This window comes from Furipterus horrens, unplaced genomic scaffold (assembly GCF_987537825.1).
Source record: "Furipterus horrens unplaced genomic scaffold, mFurHor1.1.pri manual_scaffold_17, whole genome shotgun sequence".
Lineage (NCBI taxonomy): Eukaryota > Metazoa > Chordata > Mammalia > Chiroptera > Furipteridae > Furipterus > Furipterus horrens.
The window spans coordinates 69,251,432-69,271,712 of NW_028327187.1; the positions used below are offsets into that span (position 1 = coordinate 69,251,432).

General features: G+C 40.1%; 1 pseudogene; it reads left to right on the top strand.

Moving 5' to 3' along the window:
* The first annotated feature begins 4,434 nt into the window (after positions 1-4,434).
* On the top strand, positions 4,435-19,051 carry LOC149991163 (tRNA pseudouridine(38/39) synthase pseudogene; annotated as a pseudogene).
* The last annotated feature ends 1,230 nt before the right edge of the window (positions 19,052-20,281 follow it).

Sequence of the window (20,281 nt, forward strand, 5' to 3'; positions counted from 1 at the left end):
TTACAGATGTTTTCTCTTGTTGAACAGAAACTGTATAGTTTGATGTAGTTCCATTTGTTTATTTTTTTTCCTTTATTTCCCTTGCCTTAGGAAATGTATCAGTGAAAATATTGTCATGTGAGATATCTGAAATTCTCCTGCTTTTTTTTTCTTCTAGTATTTTTATGGTGTCACGTCTTACAATTAAGTCTTTGATCCATCTTGCGTTTATTCTGGTGTGTGGCATAAGCTAGTAGTCTCATTTCATTTTTTTTGCATGTCCCTGTCAAGTTCTCCCAGAGTTATTGGTTGATGAGACTCTCCTCATTCCAGTTTAAGTTCCTTCCCCCTTTATCAAATATTAGTTGGCCATAGAGGCCTGGGTTTATTTCTGAGCTCACTATTCTGTTCCATTGATCTATATGTCTGTTCTTATATCAGTACCAGGGTGTTTTGATTACAGTAGCTTTTTAGTATAGCGATGTCAGGTGTTGTGATTCCTCCTATTGTATTATTCTGTCTTAAGACTGGTGTGGCTATTCAGGGTCTTTTTAGGTTCCATATAAATTTTTGAAGTAGTTTTTTTCTAGGTCTGTGAAATACATCGTTGATATTTTAATAGGGATTCCATTGAATCTCTAAATTGCTTTGGGTACTATGGACATTTTAACGATGTTGATTCTTCCCATTATTGAACACGGTATTTGCTTCCATTTATTTTTATTTTTCTTAATTTATTTCTTCAGAATTATGTAGTTTTCTGCGTATAGGTCTTTTACATCTTTGGTTAAATTTATTCCTAAGTACTTTATTTTTCTTGTTGCTATAGTAAATGGGATTTTTTCTCTATCTCTGGTATTTCATTGTTGGTGTAGAGAAATGCCTTTAATTTCTGAATATTGACTTTGTACCCTACTATTTTGGCAAATTCACTTATTAGGTTGAGAAGTTTTTTTTCGTGAGTCTAAGGGTTTTCTATGTATACTATCAAGTCATATGCAAACAGTGACAGTTTTACTTCTTCTTTTCCTTTAATTTCTTTTTGTTGTCTGATTGCTGTGGCTAGAACTTGCAATACTATATTCAATAGGAGTGGAAAGAGTGGACATTTTGTATGGTTCATGATCTCAGGGAGAATGCTTTCAGTTTTTGTTAATTGAGTATGATGTTGGCTTCAGGTTTCTCATATATTGAATTTATTATGTTTAGGTATGCTCCTTCTACTCCTAGTTTGCTGAGTGTTTTTATCATAAATGGGTGTTGTACTTTATCAAATGCCTTTCCAGCATCTATTGACATGATCATGTGGTTTTTGTGTTTCATTTTCTTAATGTGGTGTATTACATTTATTGATTTGCGAATATTAAACCACCCTTGCATCCCTGGGATGAATCACACTTGATCGTGGTGTATGATCTTTTCGATGTATTGCTGGATCCTGTTTGTCAATATTGTGTTGAATATTTTAGCATTTATGTTGATCAGTGACAGTGACCTGTAGTTTTCTTTCTTTGTTGTGTCTTGACCTGGTTTTGATATTAGGGTAATACTGGCTACATAGAGAGAGTTTGCAAGTCTTCCATCTTCTTGAATTTTTTGGAATAGTTTTAGAAGCGTAGGTGTTAGTTCTTCCTTAAATATTTTGTAAAATTCACCTGTGAAGCCATCTCATCCAAGGCTTTTGTGTGCTGGGAGTTTTTTATTACTGTTTCAATTTCACTCTTTGTTTTCGGTCTGTTCAGGCTTTCTGTTTCTTTTAGATTTTGTTTTGGAAGATTATATGCTTCTAGAAATTTGTCAATTTCATCTAGATTGTCAAGTCTCTTGGCACATAGTTGTTTTTAGTAATTTCTTACAATCCTTTGTATTTCTGTTATATTGGTTGTGATTTCTCCTCTCTCATTTCTGATTCTGTTTATTTGGGTCCTCTCTCTTTTTTTCTTGATGGGCCAGGCTAAAGACTTGTCGATTTTGTTTGTTTTTATTATTATGTTTTATTTAATTCTGCTCTGATCTTGATGATTTACTTCCTTGGACTCGTTCTTGGTTTTGTTTGTTGTTGTTTTTCTAGTTCTTGTAGCTGCAGTGTTAGATTTTTTATTTGAGATTATTTTATCCTTTTCATGTAGGCCTGCATTTCTATGAACTTTCCTCTCAAGACTGCTTTTGCTGTGCCCCATAAGTTTTGGACTGGCGTGTGCTCATTATCTTTTGTGTCGAGAAAGTTAATAATTTCTTCCTTGATATCATTATTGATCTATTCATTAATTAATATTATATTATTCATTCTCCATGAGTTTGAATGTTTATGAGTTTTATCCTTGAGGTTGATTTCTAGTTTCGAGGCATTGTGATATGAGGAAATGCTTGATATAATTTTAATTTTCTTGAATTAGTTGAGGTTTGTTTTGTGTCCTCTCATGTGGTGTATCCTTAAAAATGTACCATGTGCATTCGAAAAGAATGTATATCTTGCTTCTTTGGGGTTAAAAGTTCTATACATTTAAACTAAGCTCATTTTGTCTGGAGTGTTGTTCAATGTCTCAATATCCTTGGTGTTTCTTTTCTTCAAAGATCTGTCTTTTTTTGACAATGGGGTATTAATGTCCCCTACTATGAGTGTGTTTCTGTTGATATATTTTTTGTAGTCTTCCAATATTTTCCTTAAATATTTTGGTGCACCTATGTTGGGTGAATATACGTTTACCAGGGTTATATCTTCTTGATGGATTGTTCTCTTAAGTATTATAAAATGTACTTCTCTGTCTCTTTTTATGGTTTTGCTGTGGAATCTGTTCTGTCTTATATAAGTATGCTTACACCTGCTTTTTTTTTTTTTTTCATGTCCATTTGCTTGGAATATTTTTTCCATCCTTTCACTTTCAGTCTGTGTAAATATTTTGTTTTCATGTTCTCTTGTAGACAGCATATATATGGGTCATGTTTTTGTATCCATTTTGCTACCCTATGTCTTTTGGTTGGAGCATTTAATCCATTTACATTTAAGGTTATTATTGACATGTATTTATTCATTTCCCTTTGTTCAAGTGTTCCTTTCCCTCTCTCTTTTTCTTCTTTTTCTAACAGTATTTCCATTAGCATCTCTTGCAATGCTGGTTTGATGGAAATGTATTCTTTTAGTCTTGCTTTGTCTGGGACACTCCTTATTTCACCTTCCATTTTGAAAGAAAGCCTTGCTGGGTAGAGTAGTCTTTGTTGTAGGCCTTTGTTTTTCATTGTTTCAACTATTTTTTGTCATTCCCTTCTGGCTTATAGGGTTTCTGTTGAGAAATTAGTTGATAGCCTTATTGGAGCTCCCTTGTATGTTATTTGTTGTTTTTCTTTTGCTGCTTTTAGGATTCTCTCTTTGTCTATGAATGTTGCCATTTCAACTATTGTTTGCATTGGAGTAGGCCTTTTGGGGTTCATCTTCTTGAGACCCTCTGTGCTTCCTTCAATTGTGAGACTTTTTCTCTCCTCAGGTTCAGGACATTTTCTGTCATTATTTTTTAGATCAGGTTTTCTATCCTTTACTCCTTTCCTTCTATTTCCTTTATCCCTATGATCCTAATGTTGTTTTGTCTCATATTGTCCTGCAGTTCTCTTAAACCCTCTTCACTCTTTTACAGTGTTTTTACATTTTGTTGCATTGTTTAGGAATTTTTTTCTACGTTGTCCTCTAACTCACTGGTCTGATCTTCTGCTTCATTTAGCCTGCTTTTAATTGATTTTTACTGTGTTCTTCCATCAAGAAATTGTATTCTTCATTTCGTCCTGGTTTTTATTGATATTTTCTATGTCATTTTTTATGACAGTATAGTTCTCAGTAAGTTCCTTGTATCTTCCCTGGAATTCTTTATAGTTCCCCTGGAGTTTGTTATAGTTTTCTTTGAGTTTTTCGAGTTCATTGAGTTTCCTCATTTCTATTGTTTTGAATCCCATGTCTTATAGCCTGCTTACTTGTATGTTATCTATACCTCCTCCTGGAAATTCCTCCTTTCTTTTTGGCGGAGTGTTGTTTCTGTTTGGTGGGGTTTTATTCCACCTCCCCATTTTGGGCACTGCTTTTGTTTCTACTTCTTAGATTGATCTGTTCTTATTTTCTGCCTTTATTGTTTATTCTTCTTGTATACAGTTGTTGAGCTGCTATCTCCATTTCACACCAGTTGGAGGGGATCAGTCTGCTTAAGTGATTTCTCCTGTAGCACTTTGGATGCCTCTGTACTGGGACCTAGTTCACTGCTCTCTCAGCTCTTTCTCAAGAGCCAGCACCGAAAACTTATTACAAAGTGCCTCTTGTTCATTTCACTGTCCTTTGGCCTCAGTCAAAGGTGAGTGCATTCCCTCCTGAAAGCCAGGCGCTGGTTCGGTGCTCATGTGTGCTGGCTGGCAAGTTGGTTTTGTGCCAGTTGGGTCAGGGCCACGGGCCCCTGTGTGAGGCAGTGGTGGGCACCTATGCGCGGTGGACAGCCCACTGGTTCTGTGCCTGCTTGGGCATGCCTGGGTGGTTCCCGTGTGCGGCGGCTGGCGCGTTTCTTTGGCGCTTATTCGGGCAGGTCAGGGGTGCCTGTGTGTAGTGGCCAGTGCACTAGCCTCACTCCCACTGGGGCACACCTGGCTAGTTGACTTTGCACCCATTGGGGTGGACCCGAGGGGTGCCTGGGCGCCATGGCCTGCGAGTTGGTTGCGCTTGTGGGTGGGCAGACGGGCACCTCCGTGTGTGCACTCGTGTGACCCAGTAGGAGGATTGGGGAGTGGGTGAGTGTACTTCTGAGCCTGTGATCCTGAAGAATATTGTCCCACCCCTAGCCTCTCCTCCCCTCTCCACAAAAAACAAAAGAGAAAAAGGAAAAGAAAAAACACATTCATAAACACACAGTAGTACACTGTTTCTTGCCTCTCAGTGCCAGATGCCACCGGGCCCACTCCTGGCTCTGCCAGTGGGCAGAGTTCTGCTCTGCTCCCGATTCCTCTCTGAGAAAACCTTGGGTCACTGAAAAGTCTTTGTGTACTGCCAGCTGCAGCTCAGGAAGCCAGCCCAATCAGAAATCCCATCTCATCCCTTTCTCTTCTGCTCTCCTCACCAAACAGGTTGCTCCCAGACGGTCTTCTCTGATCCAGCAGTGCCAAGCTTCAACTCCTGCCAGTATCCAGATTTTAACTGAGATGTTTTGTCTGCAATTAGTCCAAACTACAGACAGATCTCAGGAAGGAGAAAGCGCAGTGTCCCCTCGCTCTTCTGCCATCTTCTTCTCCTCTGGAATTTGTTTCTATTTTTCAGATTCAGTTGTTGATAGTTGTGAGCTTGTTGTCATTTTAATGTTCATAATTTTTATCTTCTTTTTTTAAAGTAAATCCCTTTGACATTTCATAAAATAATAGTTTGGTGATTGTGAGTTCCTTAAGCTTTACCTTGTCTAGAAAGCACTTCATCTGCCCTTCCACTCTAAATAAAAGTTATGCTGCATAGAGTAATCTTGGTTGTAAGTCCTTGCTTTTCATCACCTTGAATAATTCTTGCCAGTCCCTTCCTGCCTGCAAAGTCTCTTTTGATAAATCAGCTGGAAGTCTTCTAGGCACCCATTTGTAGTAGCTCTCTGCTTTTCTCTTGCTGCTTTTAAGATTCTCTTTATCTTTTACTTTTGTCATATTAATTATGATGTGTCTTGGTGTGGTCCTCTTTGGGTCTAGCTTGTTTGGGACTCTCTGTGCTTCCTGGACTTGTACGTATATTTCCTTCACCAAATTTGGGGAGTTTTTCTTCATTATTTTTTCATTTAAGCTTTCAATTTCTTTCTCTTCCTCTTCTCCTTCTGTCACCCCTATGCTTCAGATGTTTGCATGTTTTAACTTGTGCTAGAGGTTCCTAGGTCCTTCCTCATTTTTTTTTCAATTCTTTTTTCCTCATTCTGTATTGGTTGACTGTTTTATTCTTCCTCATGTTCCTCATCATTGATTTGAACACCGGTTTCCTTCCCTTCACCACCTGTTTTGTGTGGATTTTCTTTTGTTTCATTCACCATAGCTTTCACTTCTTCCCTTATGCATTTGTCATACTTAATGATATCTGTCAGGTCTGTGAGCATCTTCATCACCAGTGTTTTGAACTCTGCATTTGTTAGGTTGGCTATCTCCTCGTTGCTTTGTTCTCCCACTGGAACCTTGATTCTTCCCCTCTTTTGGGCTATACTTTTCTGTCTCTTCAACTTGACAGGCTCCTGTGTCTTAGGTAGAGCTCTTGTACCTGTTATAGGGGCGGATCCTTAGGTATTCATCAGTACAGGGCAACCCGTTTCACCACGTTGTGGCACTGTATGTTGTGGAGGTGTCTGAGAGGGCACAATGCTGCTTTCTCAGCACTCGCTTCTTTTCCAGGCACCTCTTTCACTTTCATATGGGGCTGGTGCCTCTCTTGATGTTGCCCTGGCTGTTGTTCCCAGGATGGGTGGGTCTGTAGAAGTTCTAGGACTGTGCAACCCTTTAAACATATGGACTCTGCTGAGACAGTGGCAGTATCTTCCTCCACCCCAATCCTCACTGGTTTGCACAGTCAGAAGCAATGAGGCTTGATTTTCTGCTGTGCTGGGACCATGAGCTGTGCGGTCTGGTCTGGTGCTGGGAGCACTCCTCAGGTGTCCCTCTTGACTTTTTAAATGTTTTACTTCTCTTTCTGCTAGCTCGCTCCCGCCACTACCACTGCTGCCACCACCACACCACATCCTCTCCACCCTGGCTCCACCCCTCCTACCTGTCTGAATGAGTATTTCTTCTTTATATCTTTGTTCAACTTCCATTTATCTCAATTTTCTGGAACTTCTTGTTGTCTCTAGTTTTGAGGTAGTTGTATTTCTTCTTTGTTGTGGGGGGAGACACAGCGTGTCTTTCTAGACCTCCATCTCTGATGGAAGTCCCTTTTATCACCTTCTTAATTTCTTCTTTTTCTTTCCTTTTCCCTCACTTTATTTTTTTCCTTTCTTTTCCCTACAGAATCCTTCTTCAACTTGCATAGACTATCTAAGACTTATTCAGATTTTCTGCAACATATATAATTCTTTTGACCCAACATTCTATATGAAACATAATAACTTTTTAAAAAAATGAAGTCTAATTAGGTTTCTAAATTAGTTATACCCTTTTGGGAGGACTCCATACTCCTCCTTTTTTGTTTTTTAAGAAGATTTTTAAAGGTGTGATGGGCTATGTAGCCTGGCTTATTATCAGTTTTTATTTGCTGTGGTCAGCCCCAAAAATTAAATGCCTTGAGCCAATATGCTTGAATATGCTTGGCTGATTTTGTTGCAAAAGAGGAGGCATGCAATACCTCAAAGTAAGTATATATTGATATATGGAGGTATTTAAATTTTTTAAAGGGAGTTAATGAGTGACATTTGTTTTCTAAATTACTTGGGGGACCAATCCTTGAGGTTTGGTTTTACTACTGGGAGGCACTGCACTTAGCACCTGGCAATTTGTGCATTCCCAGATAACTTGCTTAACTTGAGAACAGGGAATGCCAATGTCTTTCAGAAGTGTTTGAAAATTTTGATGGTAAAATTAATGAGAGGCAAGTGCCTTTTGGGAGGTAGTTAATACACTGACTATGCCGTCAGCACATTCGTTGTCTTGCCATAGGGCTAGGAGACATAAATGAGAGTGAATATGAGTGACAAATATGGAATATGTCCTCCTATTAATCAAACTTTGTAAAGTTAGGAATAAACTAAGCAACAGGGGGTCTATAGACACTTTAAGTAAAGCCTCATCTGTGTGGAGTATAGTATACACCGTACAGCCAGAATCAAAGACTAGATTTAAGGGTTTATGTGGCTATTGTTGGAGGGCTATAAAAGCTCCAGAGATTTCAGCTGTCTGGGTGGATGTGTGGTTGTGAGTTACACAATCTTTTTAACTTTGTCCTTTCCTTTATATAATGGTTGCTTTTATAGTTTTTTTTTCTGATTTATTTATAAAAATAGCTTTTGCCTCAGATATTGGGGTAGGACTAATTTTTTTTAACATGTAAATTTAATTGAGGAATATTCTATAAATGTTTATCTGAAGGAAGATTAATCTTCAGTTTTTCAACATAATCAGCAATAGCATATTGGAAATTCAAGGATTGACTAAAAAGTTGTAAATAAACTTGAGTTAAGAGTGTTGAAAAGATTAATAAGTTGGTAGGTATTTATATTGAGGCTAGGCATTAGGCAGTTGATAATGCCTAACAATTGTTGGAGATGATTGAGAGTTAAAGGCTTTGGAGGATTAATTTGGAGCACTTGAGGTTGCCAAGTCTCATATTGTTGTATCTTCTTAGCAGTTTCTTGTACGACTTCCTGGGCTATAGATTACTGTAAATGAGCAAAGGAATTAACCAATTGTTTTTTAGTTTTTCTGTAAAATTATCTTACTTGACAAAGTTTTCCAAGTATTTCAAAATGTATTAAGCCTGATTTGTCTAGAGTTTTTTTCTTTTTGGTAAGAAAAAAAATGATAAATTCTTGAGATATTTTAAGGGCCCTTTGAAATACCCCAAGGAAGTCTTTTAAGTTTTAACTCTTGTAAGTTTTTTCAACTAAGGAATATATATTATGCAGTGATATTTAACAATTTACTTAAAGTGATAATAAAAGATATAATATTAATATAGGCTGACAAAAATTCAGTTCTTAGCATTTAGTCATGAATTTTTGAATATCAGTTGAATATTTGAGTAATATACCATGATATATAATTATTTTACCAAACAGAACCTTAGCTTTTAGTCAACTATAGGAAAAACATTTTTACAGTTTTTCTGTCAAGGTTTGGGTCAGGCAAGAGTAGGTAAACCTGTGTCAGCCAGTGGGCCTGTGTCAGCCGGCTGAGGCAGCAAGAGACATTGTGGCTTTCCAGGATCCCAGAGGGAAGGTGTCTGCAGAGTCGATTGTTTGTCAGAATTCCACATATTTCCCTCTTCTTTCCCCTTTCCTATTCCTATCACAGCTCCAGCACATTTTAAGCCTGAGTTATTATCTTTACTTTCCCTTTGTTTTTTGAGACTGCAGTAAATTAATCAGATGCCGTTCCTTTATCTGGCGTCCAGTTCCTTTTATTAGTTGTTGCAGTAACTTTAAGTAAAGTTTTTGTTCTTTGGATAACTCTGATCTAATTCTTTCATGGGTAGTGGGTCGTTTTTTGTCAGTTTTCATTTCGCCCCTTTCCCCTGCCTCCCATTTAAAGTGGACCAGTAAAGGCAAGAGACTTCCAGCCAAGATGGAGGCATAGACGGACATGCTGCATCTCTGTCCACAACTAAAAAGGAATACAACTACCTCACCACTAGAAACAACCAGAAGTTCCAGAAAATAAAACTGCATGGAAGTCGAGCAAACAAAGATATAAAGAAGAAATACTTATCCAGATAGGCAGGAGGGGCGGAGCTGGGGTGGAGAGGATGCATTGTGGTGGTGGCAACTGCTATGGCAGCAGTGGCAGCAGCAGCAGGCTGGCATAAAGCACAGTCACATGTTTTAAAAAGTCAGGAGGGACACCTGGGGAGCGTTTAAGCTCCTCACCAGACCTTGCAGCCCATGGTTTCAGGACCGGGGAAAATGAAGCCTCATTGTCTCTGACTGTGCAAACCAATGGGGGTTGGGGTAGAGGCAGAAACTGCTGGTCTCAGCAGAGTCTGCTTATTTAAAGGGCCCGCACAGTCCTAGAATGTCAGCACACCAACCCACTCTGGAAATGATGGCCAGAGCAGCAACTAGGGGGGTTCCTGTCCAGTGCGGAAGTGTGAGAAGTGCCTGGAAAAGGTGTGAGTACTGGGAAGGCAGCATTGTTTTCTCTTGGACCCCTCCCCCACATACAGCACCACAACGTGGTGAAACAGGTCACCCTGTACTGATGAATCCCTAAGGCTCTGGCCCTTACAACATAACAGGAGCGTCAGCTCTACCTGGGACATGGAGGCAAACAAACACAGGAGCCTGTCAGAATGAGGAGACAGAGAAGTATGGCCCAAAAGGGGAAATGTATCAAGGTTCCAGTGGGAGAACTAAGGGATGAGGAGATAGCCAACCTAACAGATGAAGAGATAGAGAACCTAACAGACGCAGAATTCGAAAAAGATGCTCACAGGCTTGATTGATATGCTTGAGTACAGCAAATGCATAAGAGAAGAAGTGAAGGCTATGCTAAGTCAAATGAAAAAAAATCCACACAAAACCAATTGTGGAGTGAAGGAAACCAGGGTTCAAATCAATGATTTGGAACATAGGAAGAAAAAGTAGTCAACTAGTACAGAATGAGGAAGCAATAATTGAAAAAAATGAGGAAAGCTTCTCAAATTTGGCGAAGGAGATGGACAGGTCTGGGAAGCACGGAGAGTCCCAAGCGAGCTGGACCCAGAGGGGACCACACTAGGATGTATGATAATTGAGGTACCAAAGTTGAAAGATAAATACAGAGTCCTGGGGGCAGCAAGAGAGAGGTGGAGTGTTCCCTACAGCGAGGTGCCTTTTGGACTATCAGCTGGTTTCTCAGAGGACACTTTGCAGGCAAGAAGGATCTGGCAAGCAGTATTCAATGTGATAAAAAGCAACCTACAACCAAGATTACTCTATCCAGAAAAGCTATTATTTGGGATGGAAGGGTAGATGAAGAACTTCCCAGACAAGGTGAAGATAAAGAAGTTCATTATCACCAACTTCTTATTATTATGAAATGTCAAATGGAGTTACTTAAAAAAAAGAAGATCAAAACTATGAACACTAAAATCACAACAAACTCACAACTATAAACAACTGAATCTAAAAAAGAAAAAGAAAATACAACTAAGCAAACCAGAATAGGAACAGAATCATAGGTATGGGGATCATTTAGAGGGTTATCAGCTGGGAGGGGGGAGGGGAAAAATTGGGGAAATGGTGCAGGGACTAAGAAGCATAATCGGTTAGTACAAAATAGACAGGGGTATGTTAAGAATAGTATAGGAAAGGGTGAAGCCAAAGAACGTATATGCAGGGCCCATGGATATGAACTAAGGTGGGTGGAATTACTGGAGGGAAGGGGGTTACTGGGCAGAGGAGAGCAAAGGGGAAAAAAATTGGAACTACCGTAACAACATTATCAATAAAATATACTTAAAAAAATAATAAAGTAGACCAGTAATTTCCTTAATTCTAAACTAGGGATTAATTGGTGTAGTGGGTTGGTGTGTGCTTCCTGTGAGGAGGGCTCCCAAGGGTGTCACCCTTTGGTTATCTCTACCTCTCTTACATGCCTCGCATTCTTTCCCAGTCATTTAAAACAACTGGAAGGGAGGAAAGAAACAAGATGGCGGAGGAGTAAGTGGAAGCTATACTAACTTCCTCCCAGAACTAGTCTGGATTTACAACGTAATTTTGGAGAAATCATCTGGAATAACCAACCGAACACCAGCTGGAGAGAAGTCTTATAACCACGGAGAGACAGAAAAGGCCACTACATCACAATGTGACCGGTAGGGAGTGTGGAGACGCGGAAGGGCTGGCTGGGCTCACACGGGTGGCAGCTGAAGGGGCTGAGAAACAGCTCAGCAGCCGGGGATTCCCCCTGAGAAGGGCAGGGTCTAAACCCCCAGCTGGGCTTCCCAGCCTACAGCAACAGAGTGGAAAGTAAAATAGTATCCAGCTGAGAAAAGCGAAAAGCCACAGGGTTTCTTGCTAGCCGGAGAGAAACAGCTGGAGAAAAAGAGCTCTTAAGTGGATCACATACAAAAATATTTTGGCCACCACTTACCCTGGGCTCAAGCGGAGGAAAAGGCAGAGAGGACTGGAGATGCTTGGGGAGAGTTTGGCCTGGTGGCTTTGAGGGGAGAACTGAGGGAGCAGCCTACCAGGTCCCAGTGCTGACTCATCCCCAGTACTGCAGGCAGACCATTCCCAGCCAAGTGGCATCAGCCTGAGGGGAAGCAAAGGCCCTGCCTACAGGAATTAAGCTGCCACACCCACAGTCCTTAAGCCTGACAGCTAATCACAGATTGAATAGATTAACAACTAAGAAGCCAGACAAAGGCAGTAGATCCCTGGAAGTCTCCAACAGGCTGCCTAGGTCCAGACTGGTACAGGATCTGACGCCACCAGGGGCAGATCCAGGAAGTGCAGATCATTCTAAGAAGCACCAACAAACAATAGAAGTCACAAAAATGGGGAGACAGAGAAACAACCCCCCAACGAAAGGAAAGGTAGAGGCCCCAGAAAGAGTGCTAAATGAAATAGAGGGGAGCCAACTATCAGATATGGAATTGAAAGCACGGATTATGGAGAAGCTCAATGAGCTCAGCGGAAACTACAAAGAACTCCAGAAAAACTACAGTGAACTCCAGAAGAACTATAAGGAACTTACTGAGAATTATACAAGCATCAAAAAGGACATGGAAGCTATCAATAAGAGCCAGGAGGAAATGAAGAATATGATCTCTGAATTGAAGAAGACAGTAGAAGGAATTAAATACAGGTTAGAGGAAGCAGAAAATCGGATCAGCGAGCTGAAGGACAACGTAGACAAAAACTCACAGACAGTGCAACAAAATGAAAAAAGGCTGAACAAGACTGAAGAGGCTCTAAGACAGCTGCAGGACAACATGAAACGTAATAATATCCGTATCATAGGAATTCCAGAAGGAGAAGAAGAAGAGCAAGGGATAGAAAACCTCTTTGAAAAACTAATGACAGAAAACTTCCCTAACATGAAGAGAGAAAGAATCATGCAAGACCAGGAAGCACAGAGGGTCCCAATGAAGATGAACCCCAACAGGCCCACTTCAAGACACATCATAATTAAAATGCCAACATTCAAAGACAAAGAGAGAATCCTAAAAGCAGCAAGAGAGAAACAACTAATAACATACAAGGGAGCTCCAATAAGGCTATCATCAGATTTCTCAGCAGAAACACTACAAGCCAGAAGGGAATGGCAAAATATATTCCAAGAAATGAAAAACAAAGGCCTACAACCAAGAATATTCTACCCAGCAAGGCTCTCATTCAAAATGGAAGGTGAAATAAGGAGTTTCCAAGACAAAAGAAGGTTAAAAGAATACATCTCCACCAAACCAGTATTGAAAGAGATGCTAAAGGGTCTGCTTTAAGAAGATGAAGAAATAGAGAGAGACAGAGAGGAACACGAGTACAAAGAGGGAAAATGACAATGAATAAGTACTGAAAGAAAGAAGGAACTTCTACCATTTGCAACAACATGACTGGAACTAGAGAGAATTATGCTTAGCGAAATAAGCCAGGCAACAAAAGAAAATTACCTTATGCTATCACCTGTTACAGGAAACTAATGAACAACACAAACAAATGAGCAAAATTGAACCAGAGGTATGTAAACGAGGAATAAACTAACAGTAACAAAGGGGGAGATGGGAGGGAGAGAAGTGGTAAGAAGGGGAAAGGTCTAGTCAAAGAGCATGTATAAATGACCCATGGACATGGACAACTGGGTGGGGACTGAATGTGGGAGAAGGGAGGGACAGGGTGCAGAGAAGCAAGAGGGGGAAAAAAGTGAGACAACTGTAATGGAAAAACAAACAAACAGAAAAATTTTTAGTGGGGGGAAAAATAAAAATATAAAGAATAGAAATGCAAGTTCAGTGAATATTAGAAGGACAAGGTTTTTCCTTCACACTGTATATATTTTCTCCCTATCTGATCCCCCCAGAATTTGGCATTCTAAAGAAGTAAGTAATGACCTAAGTTTCTTTGCATAAAACTAATAAGACCAGTTGTTAATAACGATTTTTTTGACTAAGACTTTGACTGGAATGTCATGCCTAAAGGAGACATGCTTGGGCTTTGGTTGTTACCAAAAAACCCTGAGCAACTGGGACTGACTTTCAAAGGTAATAAAAGTCCACGAGATAAAATGCCTGGTACCTTGGATGGATGAGCGGTCCATAGCAATCTTTCCAGGGAAGGAGCGAAGGTTGTTTTCCTGAAAGATGGCTAGAAGGGACCATAAGGCACAATGGAAAACCAGGAGGACCTGGAAAAGACAGGGGTTTACAGGCAAGGCTGAATGCCAGGTATGTGGATCTGCTTCTGTGCCCTGAAGGGCAGACTGAAGGTCACCCTAAATGTTCCTTGCGTAAGTTCCAGTAAAGCAGAACTAAAGATCATAAGTGATCATTTGCTGCTCTTGTTGTGTTTATGCAAATGAACAGGATAAATTAAAAATGAACTTAATGCAGTCCCTTTAATGACAAGGAGGGTAATCTTAGGGAGAAAAATCAAGATTCAAGGAAGATCACAATGCCCAGTGGTAAACTATAAAGTAATGCAGCTAACCGTCTTTAAAGTTTCTTTTCATTTAAAATTTGTTTTCATTTGAAAGTTAAACTATGTCTGTGGCATTATCAAAGATGTGTAATTTACAGGCAAGAAGAATGTCAAATGCCTTGAAACTGGATGTCTTTCCGATAAGACAGTCCTACAGATCTATAAACTTCTGTGTGGGTTATGTTACATAAATTAACATGTGTTTTCTGTTTTCAAGGGGCATAAGCCTACGATCTCATTACCTGAGTGATTGTCTGTACGTATAGACCTCACTTAATCCTGTCTGCATTGCTGCCTCCTGAGACTCACTGGATTGGCTGAACTGAGTGGTTGTGTTGGTGAAGAACGGGGTGGTCTGTGGGCTTCACTTTAAAACTGGTTTCTCTTTTCTATCCTAATGGCTTGGACAGAAAGAGCACAGAGGCCTGAGAGGGGGGAAACCTAAAATATTTCCCTCAGTCCAAACTAAGTATAATGGGCAAAAGGGTTTTGGACAGGTGAGATGTACCTGGCATACCTTCCTCCAAAGAAGCCCTTCTTTTCCCTAATGTGGGACATTGAAAAATTAATACCTGTCTTTTGTCATCTAGTGGTTACGGATTGAATGATGTCCTTTAACCCTGTTGCCCCCAGAATACAACAAAGATGCCAGCCTGTTAAACCAAGCATGCCGTTGTCCAGAGACAGCCAACCAACCTGGAGTCTGCACGATCCTTCCCCTTGTAGGAAGGCCACCCTCCCCTCCACATCCCCACTCTTATTAGGGATTTCTCGACCCAAGGATAGGTAGGACGACGACCATGTCCAGCTTGAAGCAGCTAGAGGAGCTCGAGACCTTCGTCCATTGTCCTTTATAAGATTGTAAAGGGTCTTAAGTCTGATTTTATTGTTAAAATATTTAACTAATTAATTAATTATTTTAAAAAAAAGAAGAATATATGAAAGGGTGAGCCATGGGCATGGACTTAGGGAGGGGATTGTCGGGGAAGGGGGGTGCTGGGCGGAGGGGAGCAAAGGGGAAAAAATTGGAACTATTGTAACAATATAATCAATAAAATATACTTAAAAAATATTAATACTGAAAAAAAATAAATAAATAAATAGGAAAGTTTCCTTGAGATACGGGAAAAAAAATAAAATAAAACAACTGGAAGGGCTCAGAGTGCTGAATGCCAGTTCTTATTTTGCATGTCCCCAGGTGAGCCAAGAATTATATTACTGTGAGTGGAATTCCCTGCGAGGCCCCTACATGTTTCACGGATTGCCCCCAAACACCTCAGCTAGGTCCCAACTCATGTAGACACACTGAGAATTTGGGGCAGAAGGAGGAAGTGCCTCTTATCTTCAAAGCTTGGTCACCGCCGGAGCCCCCATATAAATCCTATTTCTGACCTAAACCTTCTCTTGCTCTTATAAAATCCTATTGGGGGGAGACGCCAGAAAGTTAGGCAGTGAGTGCTTGTGACTCTGTTCCTGATGTTGCACACACTTTGACTTGCATCTGGTGGGAGCCTAGTGCTCTAATCCAGTCTGTGTACCAGCTTATCCTTTCACGGGGGTTTTTACAAATGGCAAGCGCCCTATAAGCATATATGGGCTTGTCCCATGCCCATAAGATTGTGACAATTTATTGAACAAGAGAAGTAAAAAATGGTCCTTTAGTGATTGAGAGATCACAAAGGCGAAACCAAAACCCCCGCCAGAGAGAGCAGTGGAAAGAACAAAAATCCTCCCTCCCCTAGCTTAACCACACAGGCAGCCTTTTCCAGAAAGAGCCTGGGGACTGCAAACCCTTACCGTGGACAGAGAAGCCAAAATTCCCATCCATGGAAGGGCTCTTGGCCCCGTAGCCCTTCCAGGCATCACTTCTCTTCACTGCCCCACGTCCGTGCACCAGATGAGGCTGAGCTGCTTCCAATGCCCCAGCTTGGTTGGAAACTACTCTGTTCAGCAGAGGTTTCATGATCACGGTGGAACAAATCTATCCAGAACTTTGTATTTTGTCTAGGGAGTAAGGGAAGTGGCTGTTCCCTCTAGTGGAGAAAGCGCAAGACCTCCATCCTTCATGCCTTTTATTGAGAAGGGTGTGGGTGGGAGATAAAATGTCAAAATTCATAAATCATCCATATCTTTTAGGCGCTTGGATTACAGTTAATAATTGCAGATTACAAGTATCAATATAGAGGGCACAGTGACCAGTCTGTGTCAGGGTCTATTAAATATCTTGACGCCACATTGGCATCAGGTGCATGGTTTCATGTATTTCTTGCTAGAGATTGTTTATAGTTAACTAAGAGATAAGAAAAGCAGAGCAAGCTCCAAAGCATAGTAAAAAATTTTTTAATCCAATTCCCATGGAAACCCTCTGAATGGCCCTCAGTCCTGTCTCCTGCCCAGCCTTTCAGTGTGCTGTTGAGACTTAAAGACAAGCCGTGGGGCAAGTCTGGCTCATGGCCTGGGTTACAATTCCTGAAACCACAGGGAGTCATTCCTCACATGTATGCTCTCAGTAAGCTTCCCTCTACTGAGAGCACCTTGGTTTCTAGAAGATTCTCTTCTTTCCCAGGCTTACAAAGTTCCTGCTGATTTGCACTGCCAGATATTACATGGACTCCTCTTCCTGGCTCTGGTGTTCTGGGATGGGGATCCCAACATAGGGTTGAGACACCATATCCTCATGGTGGACTTTTGAAGCCAAGATAAGCCTCCAGATTCTCAACCACTGCACGTGGGTGTGGGTACCAGCGCTTTAAGTGTCTCTGCCCTTCTTACCAATCTCTATGTGTCTTATTCTATAAATCCTTGGTTATAGTACTTCTGTTCAGCTAGGCTTCATTTGGTTAATCAGGCTGATTGTTCTATTGTGTAGCTGTAAATCCAGTTTGCTGGAGTGTAGCTTATATCTACTCTGAAACCATCTTGGAAACTACTTATATTTTCACTAATAGCACACAGTAACATGTGCATTCAGCTCTATAACCTTGCTTACCCCCAAGATTACTGGGCATGACTTCCTGCCAAAAAATATGCATTTGCTGGTGATACAAATATGTGAGTTCTCACATCTACTGCCAGAAGATTAGTTAGAATATGTCACCCATATAACACCCATAACAAGTCTAGCTATCATAGGGGAAAAGTGTAAGAACACTGAAGAACTGACCCCTGAAGATAGGGCTCACAAAGGAAACCTAAGACTGAAGTTGGACTAAGAGAATAGAGAACACTTTCTCCATACTGCTTACCTATCAATGAATAATAAGCAACAGCATTCACCACTAGGTGACTAAAAAAAGTATGGTGAAACAGTCCCTATATGGAGAATACATAAGGACAATCAAAAGCTGAGGACACAAGAAAAATATTGAGAAAATCTCTTCAGCACCCCTAACCACTCAATCTCAGCACAAAGTAAAGTGTAGTGTTGGTGGGGATATAAATTAGTGCAGCAGCTAAGGAAAATAGTATTAAGAGTCCTCAAAAAATTAAACATAAAATTACTATATAAACAAGCAATCCTGGTGTATTCACAATAGAATAACAAGCAGGACTGTTGGTGGAAATCAAGTCTCTGGGTAGGGGCATTTCACGCCCCCCTGTCCAGGTGTCCTGTGACTCAGTTAAGCAAGTTGGACTTGCTAACACCGGCAGCTGCAAGCTAGCTGCAAGCTGTTTCAGGCCACTGAGCTATGGTATCCTGAGGACAAAGAGACTTTGCTGAGTACTCCATTACTCCCTCGTCCTATCATCTTGTTTGGAACTTAGCCTTAAGGACTTACAGTTCTGTTTTGTACCTAAGTAGTTAATGTTTGAACCCGGGTATTCTGTTTTCTCCTTAAGCGATAGGATGTGTATCCTGTAATTGCCACTCCCAGATTTCAATACAAGGAAGGTGCTTGCTCTGCTCAGTGCTGACCTGCCTGAGCGTGCGGCAGCTCTCCATCCGTCCCATTCTGTCTGCTGGAATTGCCTCCGCGCCCTCAACCACAAAGTACTACAACACAGGACCTCGTTAAATGAATGCAGACAATGGAATGAGTAATTTAGTGGACTAGTTCGTCTGCTCAAGTACAGCTAATAGACCAGAGTCTGGTTAGGGAGAGATGACAAGAACCTTTCCAGTTATGCCAGTTTGAACTAATTGGCTAGGGATTTCTTTATTTTTAAGTCACTGTATGATGGCTATCTTATTTCTGATTGGCCAAAGAATGGAGAACCTAGAGATTATTGATGAGCTGCTAGACATGGAGAAAAATTCGCTGAAACCTTAATATAGTGTGGCTGTAGAATTTTCTCTAGTTTTGTATGACTTTGTTTGAAAATATCAATTGAATCTATGACTGGAATGTTCAGGAGTGCAGTGTTGTCCATCTACAACAGCTATAGGCTGAATATACTGTTAAAATTCACATGGTGTATATTATGCTACAAGGACTGAACTCCATTGCAGTACTCTGAGGGACAGGACCAAAAATGGATGGAATGATAGAACATAGAAATATTAGTCCCTCTGTCATAAAGCTTACTAATGACTTTGTAGTAGGAATGAAAATGGACACATATAGAGATCATCCTAAATGTCAAGGATAAGAATCCTCATCCAGCATTTTATAAGTAGGGGTGCATTGAGTACCCACATTTATACCATGACGAAGAAACAAAAGCCAAAGGGGCTGTAATGACACACTAGAGAGGAATAAAGTATAATTTTGGAGAAACCAACGAAGAAGCTCTTTGTTGATACAAAGATTAAAAGCACCATTTAACCATAGACAACTCATCAGGATCTAGGAGGCAATGATCAGCTAATGGTAGGTGGGAAGACAGGGGATACACAAACATATTACTGCAAGAAGTGCTAGAAATTCAAGTAATCAAATAATTTTTTAAAAGTTCATTATGTCATATTAAAGAAGTTCTTGTTGCTTTTCCCTGTCTAAAAACATTAAGTAGTAGAACAAGAAAAAAAAATTGGAAAGTGGAGATGTATTTATGTACACCTGGAAACATGTGCCTGTGTTCAAATTTCTTAAAGCCTGATTCTACTAGTGTCAAAAGGGGAGAGGGATTACAGGTGTGAATAGAATTTTCAATACAGAGGATACACAGATGGCAAATGAGCACATAAAAATGTGTTTAATAATGTTAACCATCAGGGAAACACAAATGAAAAGATCACTGCACATGCACCAGGATGACTTTAACTTTAAAAAATAACTAAAATGCTGTTGAGAATATAGAGAAAGTGTAACACTTTAGGTTGCTGTTTGGAATGTAAAATGGTACAGCCACTCTTAAAAAAAGGATGACAGTTCATTATAAAACCTACTGTGCTATTATCATGTGATCCAGCAGCTGTACTCTTGGATATTTATCCCAGAGAAATGAAATCTTTCGGTTCATAGAAAAACATATACAGGGATGATCCTCCCAGCCAAAATAGTCCCAAAAAATCGAAACAAAACAAAAAAAAAAATGACCTCCAATAAAGTAATGGATAAACAAACCATGGTATATCCATTCCATGGAATATTACTCAACAATAAAGAAAAAAAAATATTGAGCTTGAATAAATCTCAAGGGATTTATGCTGAATGTAAAAAGTCAATAGCAAAAGGTTATACATTGAATGATTCCATTTACATAACATTACTTTAATGACGATATTATAGAGATAATCAATTACTATATTCTAGTGGTTGGGGAGGGATGGGAGTGGCTGTTGTTATAAAAGGAGCATGAGGGATCCTTGTGATGGAACTTTTCTCAGTACTTTCATTGCAGTGATAGTCACAGGAAACTACAGAGGTAATAAAATTGCCTAAAACTTAGCACATACAAATACACAAACTTGTGAATGTGAGTGAGGTAAATGAATGATATAAATTGCACTTTTCTGATTGAGCTATTGGATCTGTCTGGAAAAAGCCCAGCCATTGTTAGTATGATGAGAATGGTTTGCATGACATCAATGTAACCTGGCAACCAAGGAAAAT